Raw genomic sequence first — 15,778 nt, forward strand, 5'->3', positions numbered from 1 at the left:
CACGATCAATGCCTCTCATTATTTTACACCTCTATCAGGTCACCTCTCATCTTCCATCACTCCAAGGAGAAAAGGCTGAGTTCACTCAACCTATTCTCATAAGGCATGCTCCACAATCCAGGCAACATCCTTGGAAATCTCCTCTGCACCCTTTCTATGGTTTCCACATCCTTCCTGTGGTGAGGTGACCAGAACTGAGCACAGTACTCCAAGTGGGGTCTGACCAGGGTCCTATATACCTGCAACATTACCTCTCAGCTCCTAAATTCAATTCCACGATTGACAAAGGCCAATACACCGTACGCCTTCTTAACCACAGAGTCAACCTGCGCAGCTGCTTTGAGCGTCCTATGGACTCGGACCCCAAGATCCCTCTGATCCTCCACACTACCAAGAGTCTTACCATTAATACTATATTCTGCCATCATATTTGACCTACCAAAATGAACCACTTCACACTTATCTGGGTTGAACTCCATCTGCCACTTCTCAGCCCAGTTTTGCATCCTATCAATGTCCCGCTGTAACCTCTGACAGCCCTCCACACTATTCACAACCCCTCCAACCTTTGTGTCATCAGCAAACTTACTAACCCATCCCTCCACTTCCTCATCCAGGTCATTTATAAAAATCACAAAGAGTGGGGGTCCCAGAACAGATCCCTGAGGCACCCCACTGGCCCTCCATTCAAAATATGACCCATCTACAACCGCTCTTTGCCTTCTCTGAGCAAGCCAGTTCTGGATCCACAAAGCAATGTCCCCTTGGATCCCATGCCTCCTTACTTTCTCAATAAACCTTGCATGGGTTACCTTATCAAATGCCTTGCTAAAATCCATGTACACTACATCTTCTGTTCTTCCTTCATCAATGTGTTTAGTCACATCCTCAAAAAAAAAATCATGTTTGAAGGTCAAGGTAACTTTTGGTGAAATATTTTGTACAAAATATCTCTCCACTTCTGTGCAATGATGCATATTTTGCTTCTTTAAAAAACAAAATCACAGTTTGCTTCTCAATCAAAATGTCACTCTTTTCAGTCTTTTTCTTAAGCAAATAGTGAGAGGAAGAAGTATTGGAACAGAAATTTAAAGAGCCAGTATGGGGAAGGATTCTTTCAAAAAACGATAATGACAAGATAAAGGAAGTGTGCCCCAAATGGCAAATCCATAGAACATAGAAATCTACAGCACATTACTGGCCATTCGGCTCACAATGTTGTGCCAACCATGTAACCTACTCTAGAAACTGCCCAGAATTTCCCAAGTGCATAGCCCTTCTATTTTTCTAAACTCCATGTACCTATCTAAGAGGATCTTAAAAGACCCTTTTATATCCATTTCCACCCCCGCTGCAGGCAGTGCATTCCACACACCCACCACTCTCTGTGTTAAAAACATATCCCTGACGTCCCCTTAGTACCCACTTCCAAGCACCTTAAAACTATGCCCCCTCGTGTTAGCCATTTTAGCCCTGAGAAAAAGTCTCTGGCTATCCACACAATCAATGCCCCTCATCATCTTATACACCTCTATCAGGTCACCTCTCATCTTCCATCGCTCTCATAAGGCAACATCCTTGTAAATCTCCTCTGCAACCTTTCTATAGTTTCCGCATCCTTCCTGTATTGAGGTGACCAGAACTGAGCACAGTACTCCAAGTGGGATCTGACCAAGGTCTTATCTACCTGTAACTTTACTTCATGACTCTTGAACTCGTCCCCACGGTTGATGAAGGCCAACTCACCATACGCCTTCTTAACAACACTGTCAACCTTGCAGCTTCAAGTGTCCTAATGGCACAAACCCCAAGATCTCTCAGATCCTCCACACTGCCAAGAGTCTTACACAAATATTATATTCTGTCTTCAAATTTTACTTACCAAAATGAACTTCACACTCATCTGAGTTGAAGTCCATCTGCCACTTCTCAGCCCAATTCTGCATCCTATCAATTGTCCCACTCTACCCTCTGACAACCCCCCAGACTATCTACAACATCCCCAGCCTTTGTGTCATCAGCAAACTTACTAACCCACTCTTCTACTTCTTCATCCAAAAAATTTTTTTAAAAAATCACATAGAGGAGGGGTCCCAGAGCAGATCCCTGCAGAACACCACTGGTCACTGACCTCCATATAGAATACGAATCATCTACAATCACCCTTTGCCTTCAGTGGGCAAGCCAATTCTGGATCTCCTTGGATCCCATGCTTCCTTACTTTCTGAAGGAGCCTTGCATGGGGAAACTTATCAAATGCCTTGCTGAAATCCATATATACTACATCCACTGCTCTACCTTTATCAATGTGTTTTGTTACATCCTCAAAGAACTCAATCGGGCTCATATCCCTAATCAGGTTACGTCTCTCCAAACGCTCATAAATCCTGCCTCTCGGGATCTTCTCCAACAAGTTGCCCACCACTGAAGTCAGACTCACTGGTCTAAAATTTCCTGGGTTATCTCTACTCCCTTTCTTGAACAAGGGAATAACATTTGCAACCCTCCAATCCTCCTGTACTTCTCCCATCCCTACTGATGACACAAAGATCATCACAAGAAGCTCAGCAATTTCCTCCTCACTTCCCACAGTAGCCTGGGGTATATCTCATCTAGTCCCGGTGACTTATCTAACTTAATGCTTTTCAAAGGTTCCAGCACATCCACTTTCTTAATGTCTATATGCTCGAGAGTTTCAGTCCACTGTAAGTCATCCCCACAATTGCCAAGGTCTTATTCCCTGGTGAACACTGAAGCGAAGTACTTCCGCTACCTCCTCCGACTCCATGCACGTTTCCACTATCGCACCTAATTGGTCCTACTCTCACACAGCTCATTCTCTTGGTCTTCACATACTTGTAGAATGCATTGGGGTTTTCCCTAATCCTGCTCACCAAGACTTTTCACGGCCCCTTCTGGCTCTCCTAATTCCATTCTTAAGCTCCTTCCTAGCAACCTTGTATTTTTCTAGAGCTCTAACAGTACCTAGCTTCTTGAACCTTTTGTAAGCTTTCCTTTTCTCCTGAACTAGATTTTCTACATCCTTTGCACACCATGGTTCTTTAACCCTGCCATCCTTTCCCTGCTTCAATGGAACATACCTATGCAGAACTCCATGCAAATGTTCCCTGAACATTTGCCACATTTCTGCTGTGCATTTCCCTGAGTACATCTGCTCCCAAAATTTATGGTCCCAAGTTCCTGCCTGATAACCTCATATTTCCCCTTACTCCAATTAAATATTTTCCCAAATTATCCCTCTCCAGCGCTATGGTGAAGGAGATAGAGTTGTGGTCACTACCTCCAAAATGCTCTCCCACCGAGAGACCTGACACCTAACCAGGTTCATTTCCCAATGCCGGATCAAGTACAACCTCTCCTCTTGTTGGCTTATCTACATATTGTGTCAAGAAACCTTCCTGAACACACCTAACAAGTTCCACCCCATCTAAACCCCTTGCACTAAGGAGATGCCAATCAATATTAGGAAAGTTAAAATCTCCTATCACAACAACCCTATTATTATTGCTCCTTTCCAGAATCTGCCTCCCTGCCTGCTCCTCAATATCCCTGTTACTATTGGAAGGTCTATGCAAAACACCCAATTGAGTTATTGCCCCTTTCCTGTTTCTGACTTCCACCACACTGACTCAGTAGATCATCCCTCTATGACTTTCTCCTTTTCTGCAACCATTACCTACACCAAGTAGGTAAAAGTCTACCTGTGTACTTCCCTCTGCAACCAGATTCTTGATTTCCTCATTGGAAGACCACAATCAATGTGGATCAGTAATAACGTCTCTGCCTCACCTCAAGGGTGTGTGCTTAGCCCATTGCTCTACTCTTTCTATATTCCTGACTGTGTGGTTAGGCACAGCTCAAACGCTTTCTGTAAATTTGGTGATGACACCACTGCTGTTGGCAGATTCTCGGATGGCGACAAGGAGGCTTACAGGAGTGAGATAGCTTGGCTGGTTGAATGGTGTCACAACAACAATCTTGCCGTCAACGTCAGCAAGATCAAGGAACTGGTCATGGACTTCAGGAAAGGTAAGTCAGAATAACATACAACAGTCTGCGTTGAGGGGTCAGCAGTGGAAAAGGTAAGCAGTTTCAAGTTCCTGGGCATCAATATCTCAGAGAATCTATCCTGCGTATAACATATTGGTGCAATTACAAAGACACACCGGTGGCTCTATTTTGTTAGGAGTTTGAGGAGATTTGGTACGTCACCAAAGACCAACAAATTTTTTACAGATGTATCATGGGGTGTATGGGGTGTCTAGGGAGGGGTAGCACCTATGGCAGGGAGAGGGCCTGCTATGCCCTTTTTCAGGGCAGCTCATCCACATTTGGACCCCACCTGGTGCTCAGCTCTCACCTATGGCTCCAAGTAGCTGTAATGCGCAGCAGCCGCACCCCAGTAAAACGTCTTGACAGACGGGCCAAACCAGGTGAGGGTAGCTGATGGGTCTTCAACCCTCAGTGAGGTAGGGGATTTGTCTGTCCCAGCGTGTGAAGTCTAGCCATGGTGGATTCAGTGGAAGAGACCAATTAATGGTCCAACGGTCAAGAAGGCAGGCCAGCAGGCGTTTGTGGAGCGCTAAGAGCACAACAAGGCACTTAGAAGTCCTGGTTATCCACTGCTAGAGGTGGTGATCTCTTTAAACTCACCCAGCAGAAGGCAAAGCACTGCTGTAACCTGCCACAAACAGGATTTCCCAATATATGTCAGAGTGGCATGGAGGGCAATCGTCCGCCAACTGGCAATTCCAGATGTGACCTACCAACAACAACCATGGAGAGCGCTCTCACTGGTTGAATCACTACCTGGTATGGAGGGTCCAACGCATAGGATCAAAAGAAGCCACAGAGTGTTGTAGACTAAACCAGCTCTGTCATAGGCACAACCCTCCCCACCAGAATCAGAATCAGGTTTAATATCACTGGCATATCTCTGTGGTGCTCTGATCAGGCAGTTTTGGCATACTCATGTTTCCCAGACCTTGAATGCCTAACAATCAAATGCCAACCATTCTATTTACCAAGAGAGTTCTCCTCCATGATCCTAACCATAGTTTACATACCATCTGCGGCTGTCCCCAATCAAGCTCTTGAGATACTGCATGATAATGTCACCAAACAAGCATGATGGAAGAAATACCTGCCCAATTACAATCAGCATTTAACCTGTAGCACCAGAGGTCCCAACACACTGGACCACTGTCATACTAAGATAAGGAATACCTACCTCTCCATGCCCAGACTGCATTTCGGGAAATCTGATCACTTGGCTGTGCTTCTCCTACCTGCATACAGGCAGAGGTTAAAGAGCAAGGATCCAGAGATTAGGACAACAAATAGGTGGTCGCGGAAGGCAGAGGAGCAGCTACAGGATTGCTTCTAGTCTGTGGACTGGACCATGTTCAAGGACTCATCTGTGGATCTGAATAAATACACCACAGTTATCACAGACTTCATAAAAAAAAACAGCCGTAGATGAGTGTGTCCCCACAAAATCATTCAGTCTTCCCCAAACAGAAGTCTGGATGAACCATGACATCTGTAATCTGCTGAGGGCCAGACCAGAGGTATTCAAGTCTGGTGCCCAACAAAATTACAAGTCCAGCTACTGTCTCCAGAAAGCCGTCTTGCAGGCAAAGTGGCAATTCTGGACTAAACTTATATCAATGAAGGATGCTCAACAGCTGTGCCAGGGCTTGAATGCTTTCACATCTTACAAAGTGGTGACATATGCAGATGACAACAGGGCTTCGCTGCCAGAAGAGTTCAATGCCTTCTATGCTCGTTTTGACTGTCAAAACATGGAGGAGCAATCACGAACTCCCACAGCCCCAATGATCTTATGATTTCAGACCCTAAGGTCGATATGAGAGCATCCTTCAGGAGAATGAACCCACAGAAAGCATCAGGCTCAGATGGGGTACCTGGCCGAGTACCGAAGACCTGTGCTGATCAACTGGCTGGAGTATTCACCAATATCCTTAACTTCTTGCTTCACTAGACTGAAGTACCCCTGCTTCAAGCAGGCTTCTTATTATACCAGTGCCTAAGAAGAACATGGTAACCTGCCTCAATGGCCATCATCCAGTAGCCCTTAGTAGCACACTGGTGAAGTAAGAGAGGTCAGTGATGAATCATATCAACTTCATCACTTCCTCATTGGCACTTCACTCCACCCTGGAACATCTGGACAGCAAAGGTGCGTACATCAGGATGCTCTTTATCAACTACAGCTCAAAATTGAATACCATCATCCCCTCAAAGCTAATGAATAAGATTCAAGACTTTGGCCTCAATACCTCCTTGTGCAATTGGATCCTCTATTTCCTCACTTGCAGATCCCAGTTAGTTCTTGTTCACCCAGTCACTCTTCATCTCATGTTGTCAGTATTTATTGCTTATTTATTATTATCTTTTTTCTTTCTTTTTGTATTTGCACAGCTTGTTGTCTTTTGCACACTGATTGTCTGCCCTGTTGGCATGGTCTTTCATTGATTCTATTATGGTTATTGGATTTATTGAGTATGCCTACAAGAAAATTAGTATCAGGGTTGTATATGGTAACATATTCAGAGCCTATAAAAAGTATTCAATCCCCCTCCCCCAGAAGCTTTCATGTTTTCTTGTTTTATATCATTGAATCGCAGTGGATTTAATTTGGCTTTTTTGACACTGATCAACAGAAATAAAGACTCGTTCATGTCAAAGTAAAAACAGATCTCTACAGTGATCTAATTACAAATATAAAACATAAAATAATTGATTGCATAAGTACTCACCCCCTTCAAGTCAGTATTTATCAAATGCACATTTGGCAGCAATTACATCTTTGAGTCTGTGTGGACAGGTCTCTGTCAGCTTTGCACACCTGGACACTGAAATTTTTTCCCATTCTTCTTTACATGCCTTCTGGCAAACACTAGCCAAGATTTTTCTTTGCCACTCTCCCATAAAGCTGTGACTGGTAAAGGACCCGGGCAACATTTGCTATATGTGCAGTCTCTCACATCTTAGCCACTGAAGCTTGTAGCTCCTCCAGAGTTGTCAAAGGACTCTTGGTGGACTCCCTCACTAGACGCCTTCTTGCACAAGCACTCAATTTTTGAGGACAGTCTGCTCTAGGCAAATTTACTGCTGTGCCATATTCTTTCTACAGTATTTATTGACTTAACTGTACTTCAAGGGATATTCAGTGACTTGGAAATTTTCTTGTATCCAGCTCCTGACTTGTGCTCGTCAATAACCTTTTCGTGGAGCTGCTTGGAATGTTCTTTTGTCTTCAAGGTGTAGTTTTTGCCAGGATACTGACACAGGTGTACTTTTACTACAATCAGTTGAAGCACCTTGACTGTACACAGGTTTCCAAAATCAGATCAAACACAAGGAAATCTGCAGATGCTGGAAATTCAAACAACACACACAAAACACAGCAGGCCAGGCAGCATCTATAGGAAGAAGCACTGTCAACGTTTCGGGCCGAGACCCTTCCAAAATCAGATCCCCATTTAACTAATTATGTGACTTCTAAAACCATTGGCTGTACCAATGATTTGGCGTGTCATATTAAAAAGGGGGGGGGGTGTGAATATTTAAGCCATCAATTATTTTGTGTTTCATATTTGTAATTAATTTAGATCACTTTGCAGAAATCTGTTTTCACTTTGACATGAAAGCGTCTTTTTCTGTTAATCAGTGTCAAAAAAGCCAAATTAAATCCACTGTGATTCAATGTTCTAAAACAATAAAACATAAAAACTTCCATAGGGGATTAATACTTTTTATTGGCACTATATATTTTGATAATAAACTTACTTTGAACTTTGAGTTGAGGTTGTGATATCTGCTGCTTTGCTGTAGCAATACTGTGCAATAAGAATTAAAAATAAAATTAAATAAGTAGTACAAAAAGAGAGCAAATAAATAGTGAGGTCATGTTCATGGGTTCATTGTCCATTCAGAAATCTGATGGTGGAGAGGAAGAAGTTGTTTCTAAAACATTGAGTCTATGTCTTCATGCTCCTCTACCTCCTCCCTGATGGTAGCAATGAGAAGAGAGCATGTCCTGGGCGATGATCCTTAATGATGGATGCCTCAAAAAAAAACATCTTCAAAAGGTGGTGCCTCAAGAAGGTGGCATCCATCACAAAGGATGCTCAGCCTCCGGGGCATGCCCTCTTCTCATTATTACCATCAGGGAGGAAGTACAGGAGTCTAAAGACCCACACTCAACACTTTATGAACAGCTTCTTCCCCTCCACCATCAGATTTCTCAAAGAACCAACCCATGAACACTACCTCACTATTTTTGTTTTAATATTCAGAGTTCCACCATGCAACATTCTTCCTATAATGGCATCCAGGCAATATTCAATTCTAGTTAACAAAGGCCACCACAGAAAATTAGAATGACTGTTGTCCATATTTTATATGAAGCTTTTGCAGTTCAAAGTAATTGCAACAAAAAGCTTCTGAGTGGAAGAGAATTTATGCCATGTTAATAAAAACTGCTAAAATTAATTACCCACTATTTTGATAAGATGATTTAGCTCACAGTCATTGATTTCTGCATTAACATCTAATATTAAAACAAACAAGATTTATACATTTACTTTCTTAATCTTGATGTACGATGGGGTGATTGATAAGTTCGTGGCCTAAGGTAGAAGGAGTCAATTTTAGAAAACTTAGCACATTTATTTTTCCAACATAGTCCCCTCCTACAGTTACACACTTAGTCCAGCGGTCGTGGAGCATATGGATCTTGGACCTCCAGAAAGTGTCCACAGCAGGGGTGATTGATAAGTTCATGGCCTAAGGTAGAAGGAGATGAGTTAATTTCAAACTTTCTGCATAATCACTCAAAGAGTTGAACTGCATGTGCATGTAACGAGAGCTGTATAACTCATCTCCTTCTACCACAGGCCACGAACTTATCAATCACCCATGCTGTGGACACTTACTGGAGGTCCAAGATCTGTATGCTCCACGACCGCTGGACTAAGTGTGTAAACGTAGGGGGGACTATGTTGAAGAATAAATGTGCTAGGTTTTCTAAAATTGACTCCTTCTACCGTAGGCCACGAACTTATCAATCACCCCTCGTAAACTGCACATATTTTAGTTTGTGAGATGACTGACTAATATATTGGCCTTTGAGAATTCTTCGGCTATTGATGCCTGGATGTATAGTGAAAGAAAGATTTCAGACAATAGTTATTTATCACAGTATTTATAAATGGACAGTAAACAAAATTTAAAAAATAATATGAGATTAAGACCAAGCATTCAACTGTTCAATTTTGCAACAGGACACTAAAATGTACTTCAGCTGTTAGTCCTTTCATTGTTTGGTTTACATACTTTTATGTGACATTTTTAATGAAAATATTTACTGACAATTTTAACAAGTTTAAAAACTGGGCAAAGGTTGCTGACAATTCAAAGAGCTTGTAGTTTTACATTTATCTTTGAAATACAGTATCACGCATTCAATGTTGTAATTTTTTGTTTAAAATACTATTTTTAGTTTAGTCTGAACAATTAAGTTTAATGTGAAATATTTCCACATTAAGTCTAAAGACTTAAATGGCAGTCTAATTTAAACTCTGTTGTTCAATTTACAGTCAATCACAGTTAATGACAAATCCAAGATAAAACAGGGTTACAGAGATTAAATGGAAATTACACACAAGGTACTTACTATTCCTTTGTGTACATACAGTAGAATTTGTACCAGAGAGGGAAAGAGATCCAAAAGGTGAATAGAAAATACCCCAGGAAGTGGAAGAGAAAGGGATCACAGAGTTTCAGAAAAAAGAGAAGGCTCATGGTTAGGGTTAAGGATTGGAAAGGCAAGGAGGATATTGTAAGTAAGGTGGGGCGGGGGTTGGGAAGGGAATAGAAAGGAAGACATGGAAAGGACAGAGAGGAAGATGCAGCAAATTGAGGACTGCAGGTGGGTTTGGGGTGAGCATAGGCAGGAAGAGGGCAAAGATAGCACTGCATTATAGTTGGGGTTGGGGGTAAAAGCAGGGCAGGGAGAGGTCAAGGTGAAGTTTGAGGACCTATTTTCATCATGGAGATATTTAGTAGATTATTGAGGTCTAAAAAAGGCTGGCAGCAATAGAGCTAAGAATAGTCATAAAGAAAGAAATCTTATGAGGAACCTAAAGAATGATCTTAAGCGTCTCCAACGGACATTGTTGTTCTCTTGCCTCTCTTCATCCCGTCTATCCTACCCAATAACATTCTAATGAAGGACCTTCAACTTGAAATATTAACTACGTTTCTCTTTCCAAAGATGCTGCCTGATCTACGAGTTTTTCTAAGTAATTTCTGTTTAATTTTGGATTTCCAGGATCTGCAAATTGCTGATTGTTCAACTTCTTCCACATCACATTCTTTTGTAGCAGCAGTACTTAAATGTAAATTTAATAATCGACTCTATCAAGGTTTGGCTTATTTAAGCTACCTACAAAATTATTTTGTCGGCAGGGTTTTATCTAACCCTTCACAAAGGAGTCATCATAGCAGCAATCAAATTGGGATAATCACTCCAAGGCAGGTTTCAATTTCTTTGAAAGGACAATGGCCAACTGACAATGGTGATTGTAAAACTGCGTGCAACAGTGACTAGAGTGACACAGAGACAAATACCAAATCAAACCCATTTGCCTTGGTACTAGCTCAAGACCTATTCGCCAAAGGCCAAATCTAGTTTAGGAAAATTATATGAGGAAAACAAATATCCCATACTGATACCATATTGGGAAGCTAAGCTTCTGCTTAAATAACAGGCACCCTGTGCAATATGAGCCCACTGACAACACTAATGTCAACAGCCCAGGTTAAGGTCAACTACTTTAAATAAACTCTCCAGATAAAAAATGTTTTGTTGCTTTATTGTGAAAGGTCCATGACATTCACAGCTTTTTTGATGCACAATGCAATTTTGTGAAATTCTGTCTGTGTGCATCATGGGCATGGTGGTCTCGCATCTAATTTTAGGAAGTTGGCTAACAACATAAAGAATATCTTGGCACATATAAGCAGTGCACCAGTGATAGAATTCTGTTGACATGATCTATTTCTGGAAAACATTGAGCAATTTTAATGAGGAAATCTAAAAGTAACAGAAGCCATTCTCAGGATGATGCTCCTGTAAGTTAAACACTTTCTGTGAATTTTTCAGACTCCTGGGTTTTAAGTCACCTCCACTCTCATGTATCAATTGAAATTAAATAACAGCAAAATGCCCTACTACTATATCACCACATTTTTGTTATGTGAACATAAAGAAATGCTCTGAAGAGACTGCTAAGGGCAACAAAAACCAAATCCTCCAATAGGGTTAGAAGTAACCATAAAATTTGATGAAACGTTTCTTGAGGTGAGAATTGCCTGGTATACTCCACCCTGTCTCCTTTAAACTTAGAACTTGACTGCAGCCCAGATTAGGGTTGTCAACTGCTTTGTCTCTGGTGATCAGTCCACAAAACTGCCCATTATTTGGTGTGGTGTAATTGCAAAAAAATGTTTTACAGCCCAATGACTCATAAGTAATAAGGATGTATGGCATGGGAAATTAAGATATTTTCCTTCAGCTGGATTAGGCAGTATATCACTGGTTATTTCTAACACTAGTCCCATGCCATTCATGGTCTAAGGCCTCTTGTACTTGACATGGGATACAAGTGTGGGGAAGGGGAGCCAACTTCAACAAATGTCTTTTAATTTGATGAAACAATATTATAGGTTTTAATTTAGAGACAAAGTGCCTAGAAAGGAGTAGGAAGTTTTTGCTTCACAGTCAGGAGATAAATGGCAACAGCATTTACTACATTATGAGGCTCAAATGACACTGACTTCTGTCACAGAAAAGATTCTACTGGAAAGTTACTTTCTTCTTCAGAAGTTTGATTGATGTGTTACAATTTTTTGTTAGGATGCAGCATAAAATAAAAGTGCACAGCAAATTACCATAAATAAATGAAACTGAATGAAGAATTTTCTAGAAGCAGTAAAAAAGATGTTTTGATTGGTCTCAAAACTTTCTCCCAACGTTTGCTGATGCCTTCTTCCGTAAGGGTGTATTTACTTATATATGGGATCTATTTACTGCAAACACCTTCAATATGATCTTATACTACAATAAAAGTAAAGGATGGTCTTCTTTTACCAAAGTTTTAAATTTATAATCCTTTATTATCTGACCCTTTCATGTGAACAATTCACTCTAATCATTAGTTTCCAATTCCAATATTTTCTACTATTATAAAATTGGCACCACACATTATACCTCCCAAAAATAAATCTAATTATGATTATAATGTGCAATCTTAAAAGGTTTAAACTGTTAAAACTGCAGTATCATATACATAATCTTAACCAACATACACAGAACACAAAGGTCCTGATGCAGGGTCTTGATCTGAAACGTCACTCATCACTTTGCCTCCCCAGTTTGACAAAGCAGAAATCAAACATTCATGGCAGTATTCTACATCACTTAGAACTAGGATATATATATGTATATATATATTTATTCTTGTTCTAAGGCGAGTATATAATGTCATTGAAATAATGTACAGTATAATTGCAAAGAATTCAAACCTACTTAAAAATAGTTGAGTATGGTCTCACGATCTTGTTAATGACCCTACTCCGAAATAAAACAGTACTTCAATCAAATACTTCTAGAACACTTTCGGAAAAATAATTGCACATAATAAAGTTTCAAGCGACTTCAGTATTTGCTACTTCACAACGCGGGCACGTAGAATGACGATTATTCCTGCGGGGAGGTCGGATTGTCCTACTTCTATATATACTCAAGATGCTCGGACGGCCTTTAACTCTTGGAATAACTGTTCTTCCAAAACTTTCCGCGAAAACAGTGTGTCAAATTGATGATATCATCCAAACAGATATGTTTTTAAAACTCCCCTTACACTAACCCTCTTCCCAAAATCGCCACTTATTTCACTTACCTTACACTTTAAACACAAAATTAGATATTAATCCTCACTTGGTCTCTGAAATATTTTAGAACCGGAACACCAGTTCCTTCTACTTTCGAGATTTCTTTTTCTCACCACTCTAGATTTCCTGTCAAATACAGCAAACATTTAGCAGTTTAGGGGGTTACAGCAAAGTCTCTGAACTATTTCACATAATTTCTCTAACTTTTTCAACCACGCAATACCTATATTTCATGTTAGAACCGGTACTGAAGTAATTTAGTAAACATGAGAGAACAGTAGGTTTAAAATATGTTTCTGTGAAAATTAAAAATCATAACCTAAGTAGCTGCCCCCACATGAATAGTAGTTGCCTCCATTCAAGCCAGCTCAACTTAGAGGAACAGTGCGGGCTCAAGGTTTTGACTGACAGTTTTGTTTACCAATCACATAACGGGTTGTATATACTAAGTCCCAACAGAGCACCAATTATTTCAGGTCGGAGGCAGGGCTAAGACGATCCCGTTAGAAACATTGCCTCTCACATGGTGTGCGTAAAAAATGTAGCAGACCACTGAAAACAGCCTATCAGCAAGTCAAAGCTACTTGATGGGCAAGCAATTAAAAACGCACTACAACGTCACAGGCACAGGATTTATTTTGTTATTAATTTTTGCGAGAGTGGTCTAGACAGAAGTGGTGAACCATCACATAACTGGCTCCATGAGCTTCTGCATGAACTAGTCATACGTCCGAGTTGAAATATATGAAAATGTTGTTTTCATTTAGTTTTAAATGGCATCTTTACAGCTGATGATTGTGCTTAAAATGTCCATTTGCCGAGTCCAACTGCAATGAAAGTAAACACAAGCAACAGAATATATTCAGGCCTTCAAAGCTTTTTCCTTATGATTTGCACAGCAAATAGAGTGTTTTCTCAATGGCTCCAGCAGTGGGACAAGGGCGCTATTACAGAAAACTTTATTGTTTACCTCAATTCTTAGAATTATTTAAATTTGTCTGTTCACAAATTTAAGAGTAATTTCATCCGAGCAAAACAGACTAGTGCCCAGATTTTTTTTACTGATGCAAGACTGAATTTCTGAATCAACTCGTTATTCCTTGGCTCCACAAGTTGTTCAAAGGAATAGTGATGGCAGTCAGTGGAGTGGTAGTTTCGCCTGTAAAAAGCAAGGAATTCAAATACCTCAGGTGACTATGCAGGAAGTGCATCTAACTACAGCTCCTCTCAGACAACTGGATTGGTTAGAACAGCAACTGGACACACTGAGAAACATATAGGAGGCAGATAGTGTTAGAGTTTCAGGGAGATGGTCACACCGAAGGGTCAGCCAGAAAAATCGCTAACCACCAGAAAGTAAAGGCAGATAGTACAGGATTCTCCTGTGGGCTATTCCACTCTCAAGTAAGTATACTGCATTGGATATGGTGGGTGCGGGTCTCAGGAAGAAATTACAGCAGCTAGATCAGTGGAACTATGACTAGCTATGTTGTACAGTGGGATAGGGCAAAGTCTGGGCAAGCCATGCCAAGAGGGGTTTCTATAGTCACTGATTCCAAGATAGACTGTTGATACCCAGGTGCAGGAACAAAGATGTCTCTGAGTGGGCAAAGGCTATGCTGAAATGGGAGGGTGACCAGCTAGAGGTTGTTCTCTATACTTGTAGTAAAAACACAGGCAAGAAGGAAGGTCCTGAAAAGAGAATTTTTGGAGTTAGGCTGAGTCTTAAAAAGAAGGACCTCTGGAATTGTAATCTCAGCAGTACTCCATGTGCCAAGTACCACATGCAAAGACATGCAGATATTTCTGAGTGTCAACACCTTTCAATCTTTTACAATTTAAAAATACTCCTAGCTTCTATTTTGTTCAGTAAAGTCGATGACCCCATATTTTTCCCACATAATATTCCATCTACCACATCCCAACCCATACATTTAACCAGTATTTATTCCCCTGAAGGCTTTCTATATCCTCAATATTGCTATCAAAACCTTTATTTTTGGATCCTCTGCAAAACTTGCATATATTACACTAAATAGTTTAGTCCAAATTATTGACATCAATTGCAAAAAGCTTGGGCAATAGCAACAATCCTTTTAGCATCTACGACTCACAACCTCCTAACTCAAGCATGATCTATTTACTCATTGTTTGGTTTATAATCTTTACTCCACACCAGTATTTTATCTGCAATAGTATGCACTTAAAATTTGTTTGACAATCTTTGCATGGCACCTTAATGAAAGTCTAAATACAAAACATTCACTGTTTTGACAAGCATGATATTCTTTTCATAAATTCACCTTGATTGTGCCTGAGATAACTGCTATTTTCTAAATTCCCTTTGATCACTTGCTTAATCATACATTCCAGTATTTTTCTGCCTACTAAGGTCAGGCTAATGATTTTATAGATCCACTCTATTTTCTCTGTTCATTTTCTAAATAGTAGATTTGTTACATTCCAATCTGTGGGAACCATTCCAGAATCTATAGACTTTTCTAAAATGACAATCAGTGCATCCACCAACTTCATGGCACCTTTATCAGGTCCAGTGGATTTGATGCCTTTCAGCCCCATTCATTTCGAAAGCTAATTTTTAAATAATCCTACTTTTCTATGTTTTTTCTTCACTCAAGACACATAGTTCTCCACTATTTCTAGGAGATTCTCTGTTGTCTTCATTCAGGCAGAAAATATTTCTGTCTTTACTTTATTCTTCAACTAACTTCTCTCATCCCAGTCTGTAAGGGACCCATATTAACTCAAAGAT

The 15,778-nt window shown here is 40.4% G+C and overlaps 1 protein-coding gene across 1 annotated transcript in view; it reads right to left on the minus strand.

The window, feature by feature from the left end:
• LOC140716830 (protein Aster-B-like) overlaps window positions 1-13,114 on the minus strand; it is a 440,998-nt gene extending 427,884 nt beyond the window's left edge. Inside the window, exons 1-3 of the mRNA XM_073029779.1 lie at window positions 13,014-13,114; window positions 7,837-7,886; window positions 5,252-5,446 (exon numbers count right to left, since the gene is read on the minus strand). The gene's annotated coding sequence lies outside the window, so the exon portion shown is untranslated. The remainder of the gene's footprint in view (window positions 1-5,251; window positions 5,447-7,836; window positions 7,887-13,013) is intronic.
• Between the last annotated feature and the right edge of the window lie 2,664 nt (window positions 13,115-15,778).

Source organism: Hemitrygon akajei, chromosome 26 (assembly GCF_048418815.1).
Source record: "Hemitrygon akajei chromosome 26, sHemAka1.3, whole genome shotgun sequence".
NCBI lineage: Eukaryota > Metazoa > Chordata > Chondrichthyes > Myliobatiformes > Dasyatidae > Hemitrygon > Hemitrygon akajei.